This window comes from Portunus trituberculatus, chromosome 15 (assembly GCF_017591435.1).
Source record: "Portunus trituberculatus isolate SZX2019 chromosome 15, ASM1759143v1, whole genome shotgun sequence".
Lineage (NCBI taxonomy): Eukaryota > Metazoa > Arthropoda > Malacostraca > Decapoda > Portunidae > Portunus > Portunus trituberculatus.
The window spans coordinates 16,045,918-16,066,824 of record NC_059269.1 but is presented as its reverse complement, the minus strand read 5'-3'; the positions used below and the strand labels follow the sequence as shown (position 1 = coordinate 16,066,824).

Here is a 20,907-nt window from a genome sequence, read left to right as displayed (position 1 = left end):
GTCAACCTCTTCAGTACATGGACACATTTTTATCTTGAGATTTGTGTACGATTAAGATCATTTTATTGACATTAGAAAGGGTATACGGGGTTCAAAAGATTAATGGCCACAGTCTTCACTATTTCAATCTCCCAACAAGTTTCTGAAGCTGTATAAAGTCACAAAATAGAAAGAAATGAGTATGGGAATGCGTCATGGCACTAAAGAACACTCACCCGGCTGGTCCTGCTTTTCTAGTGACGGGAGAAGAGGCTACGGTTACTTCCACTTCACAAATTTAAATATAGACACATTATTCGGTATTATTGGAGTTTCAACCAATACACCACACGTAACTATACACATTCTCACGGCTTAGATCACACTTCTACGACCATTTCTAATCCCATTTTTACCCTATCGGAAATTAACAATAAGGTTAGGTTAGGTTAGGTTTCCCAGGAAGTCCCAAGCTTGTTAGACAGGGAAAAAGAAATATAAGATAGGGTATATTGGTTGAAACTACAAATTTACCCAATATTCTTACCTTTCCTAATCAGCAAGCCATCCAATGATCACCTCTTTGTCTGTCCATCTTCTGTCTATCCTCTTGTCTGTGCCACTTGTCACTTCACTTTTCTGTACTTTTTTAAACTTCCAAGTGTTTCCCGCCAATTTTCTACCCGAGCCACGAACACTTTTTATCAAGTTTACAGTCATTGTCACTTAATTTCTGCCTCCATAAAGCCTTGACACGTACCTTGCCTTGCTTGTCTTCCTTCTCTACCCTTCTGTCCCATTCGTTTCGTCATATAACAGGCATTATCGTAGCTTTCATTTCAATTCACTCCCCTCGCTCTTAAGGCGGCGTCACACTAGCACTTTTCCGTCTTCTTTTTCTGTCAATTTTCTGACGACTGTCAACTTTTGCAGACGGTGGCCATCACACACAAGCATGCTTCCGCCTTTGCCGCGCTTGTCGATTGTAAACAAACATGGCTCCTCATTCACCCCAGCAAGCCGCGGCTTTTTTGCACCTTATAATGTAATCAGCTGTTCTGTGATCCCAAAGGCAACGGTGACCTCTAATGCTCTCTATGAGAAATTCGTCAGTGTGTTTTGTCCACTGCTCATCTTGGCCAGCTACTTGGAAGTTGCCTTGGAAATATTCAAAAGCGTCGCACATTCGCACTCCCTGGAAATGTACACAAACAACTGAGGAACTTTTCATTGCTAGGCTAGAAGAAAAAAATTATGTATACAAATATATATTCATCAACTCATTTAAATTTCTTGTCATGATAATAGCATTCTTCCGTTTAACAAAAAAAAAAAAAAAAAAATTTTAATAAAAGTGTTGATTAGAAACCATAGTTCTTATTTTGACTAAAAATTGGCGCTAGACGAAAACGATGCGTTCCGTCTGACTCAAGACGACGGAAAGAGTTGACGGAAGAGTAAAAAGACGACGGAAATCGCCTGAGACGACGGAAAAAGTGCTAGTGTGACGCCGCCTTTACTCTCGCAGCTGTTCTGAGGTCACGTGACTAGGCTATAGGGAAAACAAACATGTGCTTTGATACCACATTAAACTTAAATAATCTAATTGGATACTTTTATTATGGCTTTAGATGCTTTTATACGATCTTATTTTGTTTACTTTTTACTAATATCTATATAAAGAACACGATTTAGATACAGACAAGGTTAGCGCACTTGCGTCTTAAACTCATGGGGCTAGCGTTAAGGGTTTAGAAAAGGGTACTGGGCATGACGTCATGAATATAAACACTGATCGCCGCGCGATTTAAAATCATGATCGCCGTTTCATTACCCGGTAGCCTATGGCTCCAGTTCGATGGAACCGGTAAATTTAAAAGTTCATACTTTAGATTTCTGCGAATCTGTGCTGAACTAAAATGGTTCTGACAAATCGCGGCATATTTCACATTAATGTTATTGCGACGAGAACATTTTTCAACCCTTTTCCTTGCCAAGATCTTATTTGTGGGGAACGTGTAGTATTTTAAATTGTTATTCTTGGCAGGTACACAACCACGAACAGCACAAGCTTTCGCTCTTCCCATACTAATAAAATTGCATAGTATGAGCCCATAAAGTATATAAATAACTAAGCAAAATCTAACCCCCCACGTGGACACCGCACCACCAAAACACAAGGGACCCGCACTGTGCGTGACGTCGCAATCAGCTGGCGGTTCCAACAATGTTGGAATGCGCTAACCTAAATCGTGATAAAGAATAAGTGAAATGATCCTTTGCCGTCACCGAGTTATTATTATTTTAGGATCTATTACCACGATACAATATATCATTTTTTTTATTTAATTAATAAAATCTAATCTAATCCAACTTAATTAGTCTAATCTAATCTAATATAAAAAAGAAAAACCATAAGAGTTAGGCTTTTGACACTATGATAAGATTCAAACATATCTATACCGTTTCAGAATTTATTATTTGATCTTGTTTTGTTGCTTACTTGAATGTTGTTCTTTCTACCGTCACTTATTATAGAGATCTTCAAAACAATGGCGAGTAACGTTGAGTCTGAGTTTAGAGGTGTCGAATATCGTGGATTTGTGGCACATTCAGGACCCTATAGTCATCAGCGTAGGAAGGATGAGATAAGGTGAAGTGTGCAAAAGTAGTACAAAGGATAAAGTATTTAGATTGTGTTGAAATAGGCTTATTTTGACGGACAGAAGGGAAGTGACCGTTTGTGTATCTTATTGCCTTTAATATGAAACACTCTGCTCTCTCACCACGACTATTTTCCAGGGCCACACAGACATGATCAGCTGCGTTCTCAGTAGTATCTCTCTCATTTCAAAGGATAAAACATGTATGGAGAGAATAAAAGTGACCTTGTGTATCGTATTGCCTTTATTATGAAACGCTTTGCTCTCTCTACGACTATTTTCCAGGGGCACAAATTATTAGCCGCGTTCTCAATACTTTTTCTAGCGCTACAAAGGACAAAACATGCAGATTGTGATGAAATAGGCTTGTTTTGACGGACAGAAGAAAAATGACACTGTATTTTATTGCCTTTAATATGAAACACTTTGCTCTCTCACCACGACTATTTTCCAAGGCCACAGACGTTATTATCTGCTTTCTCAGTAGTATCTCTCCCATTACAAAGGATGAAGCATGTATAGACAGAGTAGAAGTGACCCTATTTATGTATCGTAATGTCTTTATTATGAAACGCTTTGCTATCTCACCACGACTATTTTCCAGGACCACAGAGATGAATAGCTGCGTTTTCAGTAGTATCTCTCTCGTTACAAAGGATTAAGCATGCATGGAGAGAATAGAAGTGACCCTGTTTATGTATCGTAATGTTTTTATTATGAAACGCTCTGCTATTACCACGACTATTTTCCAGGGCCACAGAGATGATTAGCTGCGTTCTCAGTTGTATTTCTCTCATTAATGATGCAAAAATACCCATTAAACTGTCACTAGAACCTTAAAACCTCCCTGAAAAATCCGTGTAACTTCAAGTAGAGCCTTTTGAACATAGCGCAGAAGTGTTTCAGAATAAGATCTTTGCACTCCCACATCTCGGACCATTGGAGATACTTGCGACCGCATACATTCAGAGGAGGAATGAGAGGGAAGGACGAGGAGAGGAAGGGAATGAAAGAGAGGTGGGCTTCAGAATATGGAGTTACCACTGACCTGGGGAGGCGAATATTGGCTGTCAGGAGGGAATGCACTGCGCTGAGGACACGCCTTGAATTTTATAGCATGTTAAACGTTTATTACTTAGATTTATGAGTCTTTCCATGCCAATCTTTTCCCTGCAGGGTGAAAGTCTCCCCCAGTGCAGGTTGGGGGAGAAATCGTTGCCCCTGAGTGAGAAATGAACACTAGACGGTCTGTGTTGAACGTTTAGGGTGATTTAGAGTATCTGAAGGAAATAGCTGTTTTTATTGGTATATTTTGCGTCCGTCATGCATACACAGAGATTACAGCTTCGTGTTTATGACTTACATTGTGTTTATATATTTGACTCAGCAGATTGTTTTTTTTTTTTTTTTTTTCTACTTAGGAATTTTTTGTTTATAATTTATTTTACTCGTGTTTTGCATGTTTTCTTTCATGTGTGTGTGTGTGTGTGTGTGTGTGTGTGTGTGTGTGTGTGTGTGTGTGTGACGATTTTTTTCCCCTTTTGGTTACATATTTCAGCTTTGTTCTTATTTTCTTGCGTATATTTGGCATTTTTTACTCGTATATTGCGTGCTTTTAAGAGAGAGAGAGAGAGAGAGAGAGAGAGAGAGAGAGATGTACATAGCCTGATCTCTTCCATAATTTGAGTGAGCTATCTGTTCCTCCCTCCTCTCTTTGTCATAACTCGATTCGAATCCATTAAGATTGCTTGCCTCTCAGCTCACCCTCTTACACACACACACACACACACACACACACACACACACACACACACACACACACACACACACACACACACACACAGTCTCTCTCTCTCTCTCTCTCTCTCTCTGACCTTATTGTCTTGAGTTTTGTGGAGTTTAATCTTCCTTCACTTAGCTGCGTTAGTGTTTTGTGTTCTTGTGTTTTGTTTACGCATTACTCCCCATTCTTACTTTTAAATTTGGAACACTTTTCTCTTATGTTTCTTTTTCGTTTTTATTTCTCTCTCTCCTTTGTTGTTTTCTCAGTTCTGTTTAATCTTGCTTTCTGTTCCTGTTTTTGTTAATGCATCTGTCTGGGATCATTTTTTCATCTTTTTTTTTTTTTTCTCTCACTTTCGTTGTCTTTCGTTGAAGGTTTCTCTCTCTCTCTCTCTCTCTCTCTCTCTCTCTCTCTCTCTCTCTCTCTCTCTCTCTCTCTCTCTCTCTCTCTCTCTCTCTCTCTCTCTCTCTCTCTCTCTCTCTCTCTCTCTCTCTCTCTCTCTCTCTCTCTCTCTCTCTCTCTCTCTCTCTCTCTCTTCTCTCTCTCTCTCTCTCTCTCTCTCTCTCTCTCTCTCTCTCTCTCCCTTCTTCCTTCTTCCCTTCCCTTCCCTTCCCTTCCTTCTTCCCTTCCATTCCTTTCCTTCCCTTCCCTTCCTTCCCTCCCTTCCTTCCTTCCTTCCTTCCCCCTTCTTAATCCACATGTATCCTCATTATTCCCACCTCGTCCTTCACTTTTCCCTATCTTCAGCAACTTACGTTTCTCAACCCCTCTTGTTCTTTCTCACCCTTCTCCTGTATCCCTCCCTTGCTCATTTCCCTGCCTCTTCCCTCCCCGAGACAAGATCCTGTTAATTAGGCTCCCCTTCCCATTATCAGCTCCTGGATGAGTCTGTGTCAGCCACCACACACACACACACACACACACACACACACACACACACACACACACACACACACACACACACACACACACACACACACACACACACACACACACACACACACACACACACACAGCCAGCTAGAGTCGTCAGTCATAGTGGTAATACTAATACTTGTAGTCGTAGTTTGTCACACGTGTGGTAGAGAGACACTGAGAGGGCGTTAACCATCATACATAAACCAGTTAGCTACCACCATTGTTGTCACTATTACCTCCTATGACAACAGGGCAAACTCACACACACATACACACACACACACACACACACACACACACGTTTCCCTGACAACACAGCCGCTTAAGGAGACTCGTTTATAGGACCAAGATTGTGCACGGAGGCTTTGAAAGGCGGTGGTGTCTCGGTACAGGAGTGGTAGAGAACACATAAAGACAGAGAACAATGGAAAGGAGGTGGAAGGTGCGAGGACAAGTGAGTGAAGCAGGGGAGGTGTGAATGAGGGTAGAGAGTCCTGGTGGTGATAAGGAAGTGTGTTAACGGGTGAAGAGGAAGTAAATGGTGACGTAGTGTGTTAGTGAGGAAGGGAAGACGTTTGTGTGTGCAAGACGAGGAAGGGAAAGGAGTATATAGTTAGTCTAGTTTAGCTATGTCACGTGCCTTGTGAGAAGGTGAGGCCGGAGGAAAAATTGTAAGGTATAAGATAGTATATATATAAAAAAAAAAAATCACTTACATGTGCCGAGGTGCGATATAAATAACAGGTGTTTAAAACTATCATATATAATCCAGTGACGAAATACGAAAGGAAGCTGGGCAGGGAAAGGATAAGGATAAGAAATAACAAAGAGCGACAGGACATAGAAAATAATGGAAAAAAGAGTATAAGGAAAGGAAAGAAGTGGCAAAAATACATGTGGAAAGGTGGAATGGGAGGAAAAGTGTGCGTGTGGGAAAAAATAAGTTATGGAAGTGGAGCAGGTGTGGAAAGAAACATAGGAGGTGGGAGGAGAAAGAGAAGGAGGAGGAGGAGAAGGAGGAGGAGGAGGAGAAGAAGAAGAAGAAGAAGAAGAAGAAGAAGAAGAACAAGAAGAACAAGAAGAACAAGAAGAAGAAGAAGAAGAAGAAGAAGAAGAAGAAGGAGAAGAAGAAGAAGGAGGAGGAGGTGGAGATGAAGCAGAAGAAAAAGAAGAAGGAGGTGGAGAAGAAGCAGAAGAAGAAGAAGAAAAAGAAAAAGGAGGAGGGGGAGGAGGTGGAAGTGAAGAAATAGAAGAAGAAAAACAAGAAGAAGGAGGAGTTGAGAAGAAGAAGGAGGTGAAGAAGAAGAAGAAGAAGAAGAGGTAGCGGTGTTCCCTTCCCGTTCGTGCCACCCAGCCAGCAAGGAGCGGTAGTTGGAATTCGCCTCTCACTGCCACTTTTTATTCCGTGACAGATGGAAGATCTCCCCGAGCCCCTGAGCTCTCGTTAATGGCAGGACCTGAGGGGAGGAGCAAGGTGCCAGGTGGAGCCGCGAAGGGTGCCGCTCACTCCAACGAAAAAGTGGAGTTTAAGAGAGAACGGGAGACGATGTGGGAGAGCGAGAGAGAGGAAAGACAGACAGCAAGGAAAAATGATGAAGTTGATAATGTACACCAATGAAAAGAAGTGAAATGTAAGAAAAAATGGAGGGAAATTGGTTGAGTGTAAAAGTATGAGAAGTAATGGAATGAGAGCTAACCCTTTGAGTACCATGACGCGTTTCCATATTCATTCTACTGATTATTTGGCGATTTTAAACAGCTTCAGAAACTTATGTCGGGATTAGAATAGGGAAGGTTGTGGCCGTTTATCTTCTGACCTCCATAGACCCTTCCTAATGTCAATACAATGGCCTAATCATAAACAAATTTCACATATCAAAATCAACAAAATAACACGTACACACACCAATACGTAATCGAATCCTCTCGTCTGACTTTCACTCTTAATTGCGAATATTGAGGTTAGAGAAATGAGAATGATTAATTGACATGGAAAATCAACAGAAAAACACACGTACACACACCAATACGCAATGGAATCCTCTCTTCTGACCTTCACCTTACCCACTCAATGTATCGAGGAGAACAGAAGGTGCGCAGCCAGATACAAGCCAATGGGGATAACAAAGGAGACAGACCAACACCTAACCTTGCCCTGCTGAGACCTCCTGATGCCTTCTGAGACCCTTACTTTGTAGATACTTGTCTGAACTGGGCCGTGAGAGAAACTTAAGGAAGAGGAGGTGGTAGAGGTGAAAGAAAATAGAGTTAACACAGGGACCTGGAGCTTCTGAGACCCTTGGAGGCCCTTACTGTATAGATGATTGTCGTGCTGAAGGGGCGGTGAGATAAATGAAGGAAGAGGAAGAGGGAGGAGTCACTAATAGGAAACGAAGAGATGGGGCGTCGTGAGTAATAGAGAGTTTGGATGGAAGAGAATACGAGGAAACATTAGTGGGAAGGGAAGGAAAAGAGGAGGCTCTGTGAATTAATGGGACGGAGGAGAAGGTAGAAAAAAACATTACTTGAAGGAGAATGGGAAGGAAGGGACACTGTTAAGCTGGAAGGAAAAGCACAGGTAGGAAAGGTTAGAAGATATTAATTATTAGGGAGGGAAATAGGAAGAAGGGAGTTCAAGTTAAAAGGGCATAGCTTTGGTAGGAAAGGGTGAGAGGAAACATTACTCGAATAGGGACAGGGGAACGGAGAGAGGAAGATAGCGTCTGTTAAGAGAGAAATGTGGAAGAAATATTACTGGACATGGCAAGATGGGAAAACGGAAAGGAATTTAGCACTGGATTAGGAAATACAGTTGAAGACATGAAATTGATAATAGTACTGGTTTTAGGAAGAAGTACGCTGGAGACAGAATCGACAATAGTACTGGTTTTAGGAAGAAGTATGCTGGAGACAATCAACAATAATACTGGTTTTAAGAAGTATACTGGGAGACACTGAATCGACAACAGTACTGGTTTTGAGAAATACACTAGGAAACACTTTAGTCGACAATAACACTGCTTTTAAAAAGTACACTATTGAAAACACGAAATCGACAATAACACTAATTTTAAGAAGTACACAAGGAAACACTGAGTTGACAATATCACAGAAGGAAATACAATAAAAAACACAAGAAATCGACTCAATAATCACTAAGAAACATTAAAAAAGATTAGCTAAACTACAAATAGAAAAGAAACCTACATATACAAGAACCTCCACGTGTAACCTTGAGAAATTACAGCTTCCAGTCTTACGCAAGGCAGGGAAGGAGAAACTGAGAAGAATGCCTTTGAGAGAGAAAGAAAAAATAGTAGAAACGACGTAATAGAAGTGCGTAAAAGAGGAAAGGAGCGATACTAAGGAAGATTGAGAGTAGTAAAGCCCTCCTGTTGTAGATCGCAGCAGCAAAACAGTACAAGGAATTGGAGAGAGTGTAGGAGGCATTACGCATCCTTTAAAGGGCAGTTTGTCTAGGTTCCAGGAGAGGTTAGGAGGGAAGGATGTGTGTCCAGGGAAGAATTACAAGTAGAATACGTTCATTCGTCTTGGGAAAGGTCAAGGAAAGAATAGTAGCAGTAGTAGTAGTAGTAGTAGAGGTGGTGGTGGTGGTGGTGGTGGTGGCAGTAGTAGTAGTAGTAGTAGTTGTTGTTGTAGTGGTGGTGGTAGTAGTTGTAGTGGTAGTAGTAATAGTAGTAGTAGTAGTAGTAGTAGTAGTAGTAAGTAGTAAATATAGACTTTACATTTACTGATTTATTTAGTGATTGAATGGAAAAAGAGGCAAAACATTGAGCCCATTTCACATACATGGACTGCCTGTGGGGAGAGGAAATGGGTTACGACATGTACAATACACTCTCAATTACTCCACTGGACGATACAAAAAGCTGCCCTGAAAATATTGCGTTAATTTAGCACACACACACACACACACACACACACACACACACACACACACACACACACACACACACACACACACACACACACACACACACACACACACACACACACACACACACACACACACACACACACACACACTCTCTCTCTCTCTCTCTCTCTCTCTCTCTCTCACAGCGATACAAATTAACACGCCTACAAATGAAGTGACAGAAACAGAGAGCGGTGTTAATCGTAATAATAACACCACCACCACCACCACCACCATCACCACCACCCCAACAGCAGCACTGCCAAAATACGTCCTTAAAGCTGCCGTGTCTTTGCCCGGCGCCTCCACACCCTCACCTTGGGCGGGGCATGTGGCTGGCGGGGCGGGGCGGGGCGTGGGATTTGGGTCAAGGGTTAAAACTTACTGGTGGCTTAGGAAGGGCGGGGCTCTGGGACGTGTCGGAGGTGAAAAGAAGGAAAGGTAGGGAGGAAGGAAGGAAGGAAGGAGGACTATGTGTTAGATAATATTAGCCATCGCATGATCAGGCTATCGATGGTTGTCTTGGCAACATCCCTGTGTGTGTGTGTGTGTGTGTGTGTGTGTGTGTGTGTGTGTGTGTGTGTGTGTGTGTGTGTGTGTGTGTGTGTGTATTCCGTGCTCTAACTTCCGTTGTCGCTAAATGGCTAAATTGTTTTCTATTTCATGTAGAATGTGTGTGTGTGTGTGTGTGTGTGTGTGTGTGTGTGTGTGTGTGTGTGTGTGTGTGTGAGCGCATCGTCCCCTTTCCCCTTTCGTCATTTCCCTTGTTAGCTTTACGGGTGAAAAGATTTTATTTTCCGTGGGCGTGGATGTGTGTGTGTGGGTGCGCGAGGGCCTGCGTCTCACACCCCACCCCCTCGACACACGGTTTTATATGCACTGCTTCACTCTGTTATATATATTCCTGTGTCTAAACTATATTCTGAAACCCTGCCAGGCATCCCAACTTTCACAAGACTATAGTTGAAGCGATGCGAGTTTTTAAAGCTGTTTCCACGGTTGCACTGTCAATAACAAATTATATACATTATTAAAAGGAAAAACAGTCCAGAGAACCCGGTAAGTCATCTCATCTTTAAAAATAGTGGTGAAAAAGCAAAACGTTTCTAAATAAGGCCCTTTATGTCATCCCCTCGACCTCCTTCCCTGGTGCGCGTGTAGGTGGCGCTCATTGGCAGTCTATATAGCAGATGACCTTGCTCCAGTTACGTGTGTTAGGCTGTCTGTTGGCTTTGGTGATGTGAAAGTAATAACAATAGCTACTACTACTACTACTACTACTACTACTACTACTACTACTACTACTACTACTACTACTACTATGTTTGAAAGAGAAGGGAAGAAAGAGAAGTAAAAAAAGAAAAAAAATAATAGAAGGGAGTTTTGAGATGAAATGTTGAAAGAGAGAAAGAAGGGAGAAAGAACAAGAGGAACGTGAGATTAAGGGGTTTGGAAAGGGGAAGAGAAAAGGAGAAAGAACAGTAGGAGAAACGTGAGATTGAATGTTCACAGAGAGAGAGAGAGAGAGAGAGAGAGAGAGAGAGAGAGAGAGAGAGATGAAATGTTTTATATGGGGTTGAGAGAAAAAGGAGAGAGAAAAAAACGGAAACAAAGATTAATAGCAACAGAGGATATAGGAAGTTATGCAGGATGACGAGGAGGAGGAGGAGGAGGAGGAGGAGGAGCAGGAGCAGGAGGAATAGGAAGAGGACGAGGAAAATGAGGAGGAGGAGGAGAAAGAGGAGGAGGAGGAGAAGGAGAAGGAGAAGAAAGAGGACGAGGACGAAGACGAGGAAAAGGAGGAGGAGGAAGAAAATGAAGAAAAAGACGAATATGACGAGGAAATTAAAGGAAAAAATAAAATAGAAACAGAAAAAGGAGAATGAGAAAAGTCAGGAAGACCACAATAGATAAAAAGAAAGGAAAAACGAGAAGGCAAAAGAAGATAACGACAAATGAAAACACAGAAACACAGCAACAAAATAGTGACGAGGAATAACAAAGGAAAAATAAAAAGGACACAGAATAGGAGAAATGGAAGAGGGGAAAGGGAAGACCACTACGAAAGAAGAATGGGATGAATAGAATGGATAAAGTGGATAAAACCGAGACCTCTGCCAGCTTCTTACAAGTTTAATCCGTCCCTCCTTCCGCCTCACCTCACAGAATCCCTTCCAAATGTTCCCTGACTCACATTTAGCTTGGAAAGAGAGAGAGAGAGAGAGAGAGAGAGAGAGAGAGAGAGAGAGAGAGAGAGAGAGAGAGGCGTATATCTTGTTTATCCAATACTTACCGCGTCCAGAGAGAGAGAGAGAGAGGCACATTTTTCCAGCTAGTCAGAGAGAGAGAGAGAGAGAGAGAGAGAGAAGAGGTAGTGGAAGACAACTTTACTAACTTTACACAATCTTGGTGCACTAACCTGTACGAGCGCCAGCGAAGCCCAGATAACATTATTCCTTGCCTCTCACAAGCACCAAGTAATGTTTTCCCAGTCACGCATTCTAAAACGCTCCACACTCTCTTAGGAGCCATTCAAAGGTTAATTCCTGTGAGTATTTCCTTTCCCTCTTCTTTTTTCCTTGTCGATACGGACTGCCATTTAAATTATCTTGAAAAATAATGGAGTCAATTTTATTTTACAACGCTCTGTGCTCTCATAAAGGATTTTTCGAAGAATTTATAGATAATTAATCTGTCTGAAGAGGGAAATGGTGTTTTCGTTAGTGTCTTTCCCCGTCCTTGCTGTGACCTTGAAGGGAAGCAAGATTTAGTGACAGCTGATGAACTCTACGCTATCTCTCCCTTATCTTTTGCTTTTGTTTGCTTGAGTCCGTGTTTTTCTTCCCTTATCTCCTCCTCCTCCTCCTCCTCCTCCTCCTCCTCCTCCTTCTCCTTCTCCTTCTCCTCCTCCTCCTCCTCCTCCTCCTCCTCCTCCTCCTCCTCCTCCTCCTCCTCCTCCTCCTCCTCCTTCTCGTCTCCATTACAGCTAGAGTACGAGAGAGAGAGAGAGAGAGAGAGAGAGAGAGAGAGAGAGAGAGAGAGAGAGAGAGAGAGAGAGAGAGAGAGAGGAGGGGGGGGCAGGACAAGGAGCCACAGAAGAGCAAAACAAAACAATCCACCATCGATTTTTGCAGCGTGGCGAGAGAGAGAGAGAGAGAGAGAGAGAGAGAGAGAGAGAGAGAGAGAGAGAGAGAGAGAGAGATGACTTATAGATACCGCGATTGATTGAATGATAAGAAAGACAGACTGACGAAATGAGGGAGGGAAATTACACACAGACACACACACACACACACACACACACACACACACACACACACACACACACACACACACACACACACACACACACACACACACACACACACACACACACACACACACACACACACACACGGAGATGATCAAGACAAGCAAGAAACACGGATGACGTAACCTCAATGGGAACTTTTGCCGAAGGGACTCAGGAGGAGGAGGAGGAGGAGGAGGAGGAGGAGGAGGAGGAGGAGGAGGAGGAGGAGGAGGAGGAGGCTGAGATATGCATGGAAGGATAGATAAGACGGAGAGACGAGAACTTCAATAACCTTAGATCTTATGCACCTTCCTCCTCCTCCTCCTCCTCCTCCTCCTCCTCCTCCTCCTCCTCCTCCTTCTCCTCCTCCTCCTCACCTGAGCGACCCCCGAAGAGTAAAGTTGATGGGCCGATGAAGGGGGAATCTCGCTTCAGTTCCCCCTGTTCGCTGCCTCGCATCAGCCAGTCCCGACCTTCAAAGTAAACACGTAGCGCCGCTAATTACGGGGTGTGCTGGATGAAGGCTAGATCAGATTAGGTTAGGTTAAGTTAGGAATCTGGCTTATTATGGTAAAGATAAGGAATTGCATAGCTTTTAGTGGAATTTGTGTTTTTAAAGGTGATTATGGTAAAGAAAAGAAATTGTGGAGTTTTCATTGGGATTTGTTTTCTTAAAAGTGTGTGAAGTTGAGAGTGTGTGTGGATTAGGATTAATCTTGTGTGGCTAGTGGTTAGGTTAGGTTAGAGTAGATATTAAGTTTATTATGGTAGATATAAGAAATTGTGAAGTTTTTGTAGTATGGAGTTAAGTGTGGATTTGTTTTGTGGGGTTGGTTAGGTTAGGTTAGGTTAGATTGGATTAGATATTTAGTTTATTATGGTAAAGATAAGAAATTGTGGAGTTTTTAGTATGTTTTTTTTTTAAGGGGTATAAAGTTGAGTGTGTGTGGATTAGGATTAGTGTTGTGTGGTTGGTGGTCAGGTTAGGTTAGGTTAAGTTAGGTTAGGTATTTGGTTTATTATGGTAAAGAAAAGTAATTGTGGAGTTTTCAGTGTTTTTTTTATATTTTTTAAAGGTGTATGGAGTTGAGTGTGTGTGGATTTGTTTTGTGTGGTTGGTGGTTAAATTAGGTATCTAGTTTATCATGGTAAAGATTGCATATTAAATTGAATAGTTTTCAGTGGGTATGAAGTTGAGTGTGAGTGTGGATTAGTGGTGTGTAATTAGTGGTAGTTAACCCCTTCAGTACTGGGACGCATTTTTTAGCACAAGTTTTGGGTGTGATTAGACGATTTTATTCACATTAGGAAGCGTCTATGGAGGTCAGAAGATTAATAGCCAGAGTCTTTACTATTCTAATCCCAACATATGTTTCTAAAGTTGAGTTAGATTGTCAAATAGGAAGGAGAATGAATATGGAAACGCGTCATAGCACTGAAAGGGTTAATGTGGAGGTTTGTGAGTATGGGAACTTGTTATGGCACTGAAGGGGTTAATGTAGAGGTTTGTGTAGGTGTGTTTAGAGGGCTGTGTTTAATACTTTCACTGGTAGAGACATTCTTTTTCTCATATTTATTTATTTTTTTTATCTATCGTCTTTCATTTTTTTTCTTTTATTGCGCATTTTCTCTTTTTCCTTCATCTTTCTCTTATTCATTTATTGTTTACTTACTTATTACTTATTACTTACTAATCACTTGCGACATAGATTTCACTTATTTTTCCTCTCTCTCTCTCTCTCTCTCTCTCTCTCTCTCTCTCTCTCTCTCTCTCTCTCTCTCTCTCTCTCTCTCTCTCTCTCTCTCTCTCTCTCTCTCTCTCTCTCTCTCTCTCTCTCTCTCTCTCTCTCTCTCTCTCTCTCTCTCTCTCTCTCTCTCTCTCTCTCTCTCTCTCCCTCATATGACTCACAAATCATGTTTTCGTCCCGGTAAGCATCTCAAGATCTCCGTTTTGTTACGTAAGCAAGAAGTGGGTCACATTTTTAAACAGAGAGAGAGAGAGAGAGAGAGAGAGAGAGAGAGAGAGAGAGAGAGAGAGAGAGACAGTATAACATCTGCACCAGCTCTCCCTGACGTTAGATCCCACGATTCTGACGTCAGCAGGTGAATTTTAGAGAGCTTTTTGACCATTAAATCTTCATTAGTCCAAGGGTCGTTTAAGTGTGAGCACAAAGTTGTGTTAAGAAGAGGAACAAGTGGCTGGAGGAGGGAGGGGGGATCTGGTACAGCAAGGCAGGTGGTGCGGGAGACAGGTACCGGTGCTAAATGGGGAATCTGGAATGGTGGCAGCTGTAAGGGGCTATTTAGGTAACATTTCTTTTTTTTTTTTTTTTTTTTTTTTTTTTATTGTTTTGGGGGGTATTTTGATTTTGTCTGAGTTGTAATCATTCATATGTGTGGTGAATTGTTCTCTGGTTGATATATTTCTCTCTCTCTCTCTCTCTCTCTCTCTCTCTCTCTCTCTCTCTCTCTCTCTCTCTCTCTCTCTCTCTCTCTCTCTCTCTCTCTCTCTCTCTCTCTCTCTCTCTCTTTCTTCTCTCTCTCTCTCTCTCTCTCTGTTTTTTCTCTGATGTAAGAAACTTGTTAAAATTTTGACTGGACTCGTGAAAACACCCTTGAAAATCACAATAACTTCTAAAATACCTTGTCATAAGTAGTCAAGACGCCGGAACTCTTGAAAATGATGCTGTCCTATAATATTCCTAGGCCACGATCTCCATTCATTTCAGTTGATAAGTGCATGATTTTTGTTGTAATCGTATGTGTCGTAGCATCTCTCTCTCTCTCTCTCTCTCTCTCTCTCTCTCTCTCTCTCTCTCTCTCTCTCTCTCTCTCTCTCTCTCTCTCTCTCTCTCTCTCTCTCTCTCTCTCTCTCTCTCTCTCTCTCTCTCTCTCTCTCTCTCTCTCTCTCTCTCTCTCTCTCTCTCTCTCTCTCTCTCTCTCTCTCTCTCTCTCTCTCTCTCTCTCTCTCTCTCTCTCTCTCTCTCTCTCTCTCTCTCTCTCTCTCTCTCTCTCTCTCTCTCTCTCTCTCTCTCTCTCTCTCTCTCTCTCTCTCTCTCTCTCTCTCTCTCTCTCTCTCTCTCTCTCTCTCTCTCTCTCTCTCTCTCTCTCTCTCTCTCTCTCTCTCTCTCTCTCTCTCTCTCTCTCTCTCTCTCTCTCTCTCTCTCTCTCTCTCTCTCTCTCTCTCTCTCTCTCTCTCTCTCTCTCTCTCTCTCTCTTTTTTTTTTTTTTTATTTAAACAAAACTTAATACAAAGGAACATGTACCCAAAGGCGCACTGTCGTGTGCTACCTATTCTAAGGGTACTACAATCTATTTCTCTACAATATTTACAAGACTTAAAAATAGATAATATACAAGATGGTCAGCATGTAAATGGAGCACTATTCGTTTCACTTCACTAGCACTATTCACGCACTGCACTACACTGAGTGTCACGTCACAAAGAGTGTCAGAGGAGTTGGCAGTGTCTGTCTCCACTTATGTGCCATCAGTTTGACACTGTGTGTGTTCATCTCCTGGACGTGAGGCACCGCGGCCGTGAACAAGTTCCACATCCTGGAGACGCGTCCTGCGAAGGTGCGTTGATGCTGACACCCGTGGGATCGCGGCACCTCTACGGCGTCACCACCATTGAGCACCGTTCTCGTGCTCCGTGCGGTGACTCTTAGAGGATGACGCAGCCCTGCCAGATGTGGCACTCTTTGCACCTGTGCCTTATGGAACACTACGATCGCCGCCACGTCTCTGCGGTGTTCCAGTGAATCAAGGGGACGCTCAGGCTCTGGGTGAGGTGGTAGTGCAGCATCTACTAGCCGTATGGCGCGGCGTTGGATGCTGTCCAGTCTCCTTCTGTGTGTGGCGGCACAGGACATCCAGGAGAGAGCTGCGTATTCAAGGTGGGGCCGCACCTGTGCCTTGTACAGCAGCAGTCTCCCCTTCCTGTCGAGGAAACTGGCGATCCTTCTGAGAGCGGAGATCCTGTGAGAGGCTTTCTTGGCAATGGTTTTGACATGCCTGTCAAACCTCAGCCCTCGATCCACCTCCACTCCAAGTATCTTGACGTCATCTTGGGTGGGAGAGCAGCAACGCCAAAGACAACTTTCCTGCCATTGCTGCCATGGCGGCTGGGGACCGAGAGACAACCATTGCTTGTGTCTTCTCCGGCGCGAATGTCACTTGCCAGCGAGCACCCCACTCCTTTATCACTCGTAGCTGCTGATTGATGGCCTCAGCAGCCCGCCCACTGTCCTGGCGTGGATAGGTATAGGAGAGGGTGCAGTCATCAGCATAGGCCATGACTCCTGGCAGTAGCTGGAGAAGATCATCCACGTAGATATTCCACAGGAGTGGGCCAAGAATTGAACCCTGTGGCACTGATGCCTCCACAGGCAGGGACTCAGATGTTTGCCCGTTGACAACCACCTTGAGGCTTCTGTCCTGCAGGTAATTTCCCAAGAGTCGTAGCAAGCCACCCTGGATGCCTTTAGCACGAAGCTTTTCTAGTAATCCGTTGTGCCATACTTTATCAAAAGCTCCTGCTATGTCCAAAGCAACCACTATAGTGTCCTTGCCGTCGTCGAGGGCGTCCTGCCAATGCCTGGTGAGAAGCATCATTAGGTCGGAGGTTGACCTTCCAGGTCTGAACCCAAACTGTTGGTCTGAGAGGAGGGCATTGTCCTTGAGATGGCTACACACCACCTCTGCCACGACCCTCTCAAACACTTTACCCACCACTGACAACAGGGATATGGGTCTGTAGTTTTTTGGGTCCGTCCTGGAGCTTTTTGTGTGCAGGAACTACTCGAGCCTCCTTCCACACTGAAGGCCAGACGTTTTCCCGTACACAAGTTGTGAACTTGGGTGAGAGGGGCAGCCAGTTCCTGGGAGCATCGCTTCAGCAGGTGCGGGCTGATGTCATCAGGGCCGGTGGCTTTCTGTGTGTCCAGCCCCGCAATAATCGCTTCACCTGCTGATGCGTCACCTCCACCATGGTGACAGTCTTCTCACATTGCTGGACCAGCTGAGGCGGTGGCTGCTGTGGATTCCCGACCTTCATTTTCCAGCAAACAAGGAAGCCAGCAACTGTGCCCTCTCCTTACTGCTGGTGGCGACAGTACCGTCCTGCTTGCTGAGGGAGGGATGGATTCTTGGTGGCCAGTTCCTTGTTTGTCCTTAACAAGAGACCACCAAGTTTTGTTTCCTACGCCAGTGCCACACAGTTTCCGGCGCAGGCTTTCCTCCCACTTTTTTAAGGCCCACTTGCTGGTTACCACCATCCTCCTGCATGCAGCCCTGTGCAGGTCCTTGTTGCGCCGAGTCGGGTTCCTCTTGTAGCGGAGCCAGGCAGCATACTTTGCCTCGGCAGCAACACGGCAACGGTAGCCAAACCATGGCTGATCCGTCGATCTGGTGGTGTATTCCCTGTGTGGGACGTGGCGTCTCTGGAGGGCGAGAAGGTGAGAGGTGAGTGCAAGTGCTTCACTCTCTGCTCCTCCCTGTAGCAGAGTGGCCCATGGGGTGTGGGTCAGGTCGCGGCGCAGGGAAGCCCAGTCTGCTTTGTTCCACAGCCAGATGGTGCGGGTGGTGGCCTCGTCCTGAGCCACGCCCACTTCCAGCTGTGTCAGTACAGCGTGATGGTCAGAGCTGCCCACGAGCCCCAGCTGATGACACTGAAGCTTGTCTTCCTGGTAGTCTGAGATGACAGGGTCTAATGTCCCTCCTCGTTCATGTGTGGGGAAGGTGACATGATCTGTCAGACCCTGCACCTCAGGAGATTCTCGTAGGCGTCTCTTTCCAGGTGGTGATTGAGATCCCCCACAATCAGCACGTGGCTGCAGCTGTGTGCCATCATCAGGTTGTCTAAGGTCTCAGTCAGGTACAGGAGTGAGTCAGGCCCTTGTCGCGGGGGGCGATACAGGGCACACAGCAGGAGGGCTGAGCGGTCTGCCAGCATTACTCGGAAGTACATCATCTCCATCATTGGAGGCGTGTCTATGTCGAGTAGCTGGGCCTGCATTCCTTCCTTGAAGCAGACAGCCACTCCACCTCCTGTTCGCTCCTGTCGGTCCCTCCTCACCCAGTGGGTGAAGCCCTGCATCCTGCCATACGTGGGCTCCACCTCACTGTTCAGCCATGTCTCGGTCACCACAACAACGTCTGCATTGTGTCGTTGCACACAGTTGTGGTATAAGTCTGCAAGGTTAGTCCGGAGACCACGGACGTTGCTAGAGACGACCTTTAGTTGGCGGCGGGGCAAGCTGGCTGTACCATGGTGAGGGATGGTAGTGAGCGAGGCCTGCTAGTCCGAGGTGGTGGTTAGGGTCCGCGGCCGACTGCTGGTACTGGTGAAGAGGTGGTCCACTGCCGCCCCTGGTTCTGATTCCAGATACCAGGCTGAGGAAGGAGTGGGCGAGGTTGTGGCAAGGACTGAAATGAAGTGAGGGGGTGGGCGGGCTGAGGCGCTGCAGGTGGGAAGGGTGTGGCTGTGTATCTTTCCACCGTAAGAAGCCGCTGTAGGAGACGCTCCTGACGTAAATCGTCAGTTCTGGCGTGGCAAGTAGCAGAAGTGTGTCCTTTCCGTGAGCAGTACTCACACACTTTTGCCTTGGCTCGCTTTTGTGTCTGCTTGGTGGCCTGGTGAGTCCTCAGTCCTTCGCTGGACACCCTCCTCGCGTCCTGCTGCACTTCCCTCTTAGATTTCTTTTTTCTCCAATCTCCTGAAGTGGTCTGAGGAGAGGTTCGTGGGCGAACAGAGGCACCGCGATCTACTCCGTTCGCTGTGTTTATGGAGGAAGAGTCCCTGCTGCTCTGTGTGGCGGTAGACGTGGTAGTGAGTACCGAGCAGTCACTCTGTGTGGCAGAAGGGTGACAGTGGACGCTGGGGAGGTGTCACAGTCGCTCTGTGTGGCGGTGGAAGCAGTGGAGGTAGGCGGAGCGGTCGTTGTTTCCCGGGCAGGCGAAGGGAAGGTGGAAGTGGAGAAAACAGCTGCGTACCGGATCTGTTGCGGTTTATCCGAGCTCCACCACGTCCTCCACCTCTCAGAGTCCTGACAAACCACCTCCCAGTGTTCGTCAATTGACTCTGCGTGGGCGCTGACTGCCTGAGAGCGTGTGGCTACTTGCGTCTGGCGCTGTTTTGACGCTATCAGCCTGTCTGCTACTCTGAGAGCCGCAGCAAACACGTCTCTGTGCTGTATGATCAAGTCTCGGTCGTCCTGGAGGGACTTAATCACACAGTTTTGTTGAGAGGCTTCCTCAGTGAGCTTCTCAACTAGTGAAACTAGCTCTCCTCTCTCCAAGCCCTCCCACTGACTCTCCCACTATCGTCCGGTAGTGGCGTGGGGTGTGTCAGTCTCCTCGCTGATGTAGATGACGGGGTCCGGGATGTTTGCTTGGAGTCGTAGCTGTTCCGTGTAGCTACACTTGAAGACTGGCGTATCCCCAAGGCAGCTGTTGTGACAAAGGTTACGGCAGGTTTCCTCGTCACAGCTCACGTGTTGAGTCTTAAGTGTTGCTTTGCCACTCTCTCTCTCTCTCTCTCTCTCTCTCTCTCTCTCTCTCTCTCTCTCTCTCTCTCTCTCTCTCTCTCTCTCTCTCTCTCTCTCTCTCTCTCTCTCTCTCTCTCTCTCTCTCTCTCTCTCTCTCTCTCTCTCTCTCTCTCTCTCTCTCTCTCTCTCTCTCTCTCTCTCTCTCTCTCTCTCTCTCTCTCTCTCTCTCTCTCTCTCTCTCTCTCTCTCTCTCTCTCTCTCTCTCTCTCTCTCTCTCTCTCTCTCTCTCTCTCTCTCTCTCTCTCTCTCCCTGTCTCTGTCTCTCTCATTTTCAGTTTAGATTCCTTACATAGAATAAAAAAAAATCATCACTATTTTTACCCCAACAATGTAACTATATCCAAGCGGTTAGCTTTTTGATGTGCGTCAATGCTTGATTTCATTACCGCTGCAGCAAAACACCAATGAATCAGTCAGTCAATCAGTCCTTTATAGCATTGTGTGACCCAGATAGCACGGCCACCCCAGCACGCGGCACTTTACCCTCACCACAGCACAAGCCATGACCTGTGTGTGTGTGTGTGTGTGTGTGCCTGCCTTTAAAACCCAAATATTCACTGGATCGATGTGTCTCTTCCCTCTGACGGCCTTTAACATTTGCGAGAATCTTTCCAGGGCAGCGATGTTTCTTAGGTCTTGCTTATCGCCAGTGTAATCCGTGGCCCTCACTTCGCTTCATGCCTCGCGCTCCTGACGTGGTTAAAGTTGCTCCTTCATTTGTGGTGTGAAAACAGTTAGGTTCGTGAGGCTTAGCACATGTGGGTACAGTGTGTGTGTGTGTGTGT

At 45.1% G+C, this 20,907-nt stretch overlaps 1 protein-coding gene across 2 annotated transcripts in view; it reads left to right on the top strand.

Moving 5' to 3' along the window:
- LOC123504197 (putative thiamine transporter SLC35F3) overlaps positions 1-20,907 on the top strand; it is a 133,498-nt gene that overhangs the window by 29,863 nt on the left and 82,728 nt on the right. The gene's annotated exons all lie outside the window — the stretch shown is intronic.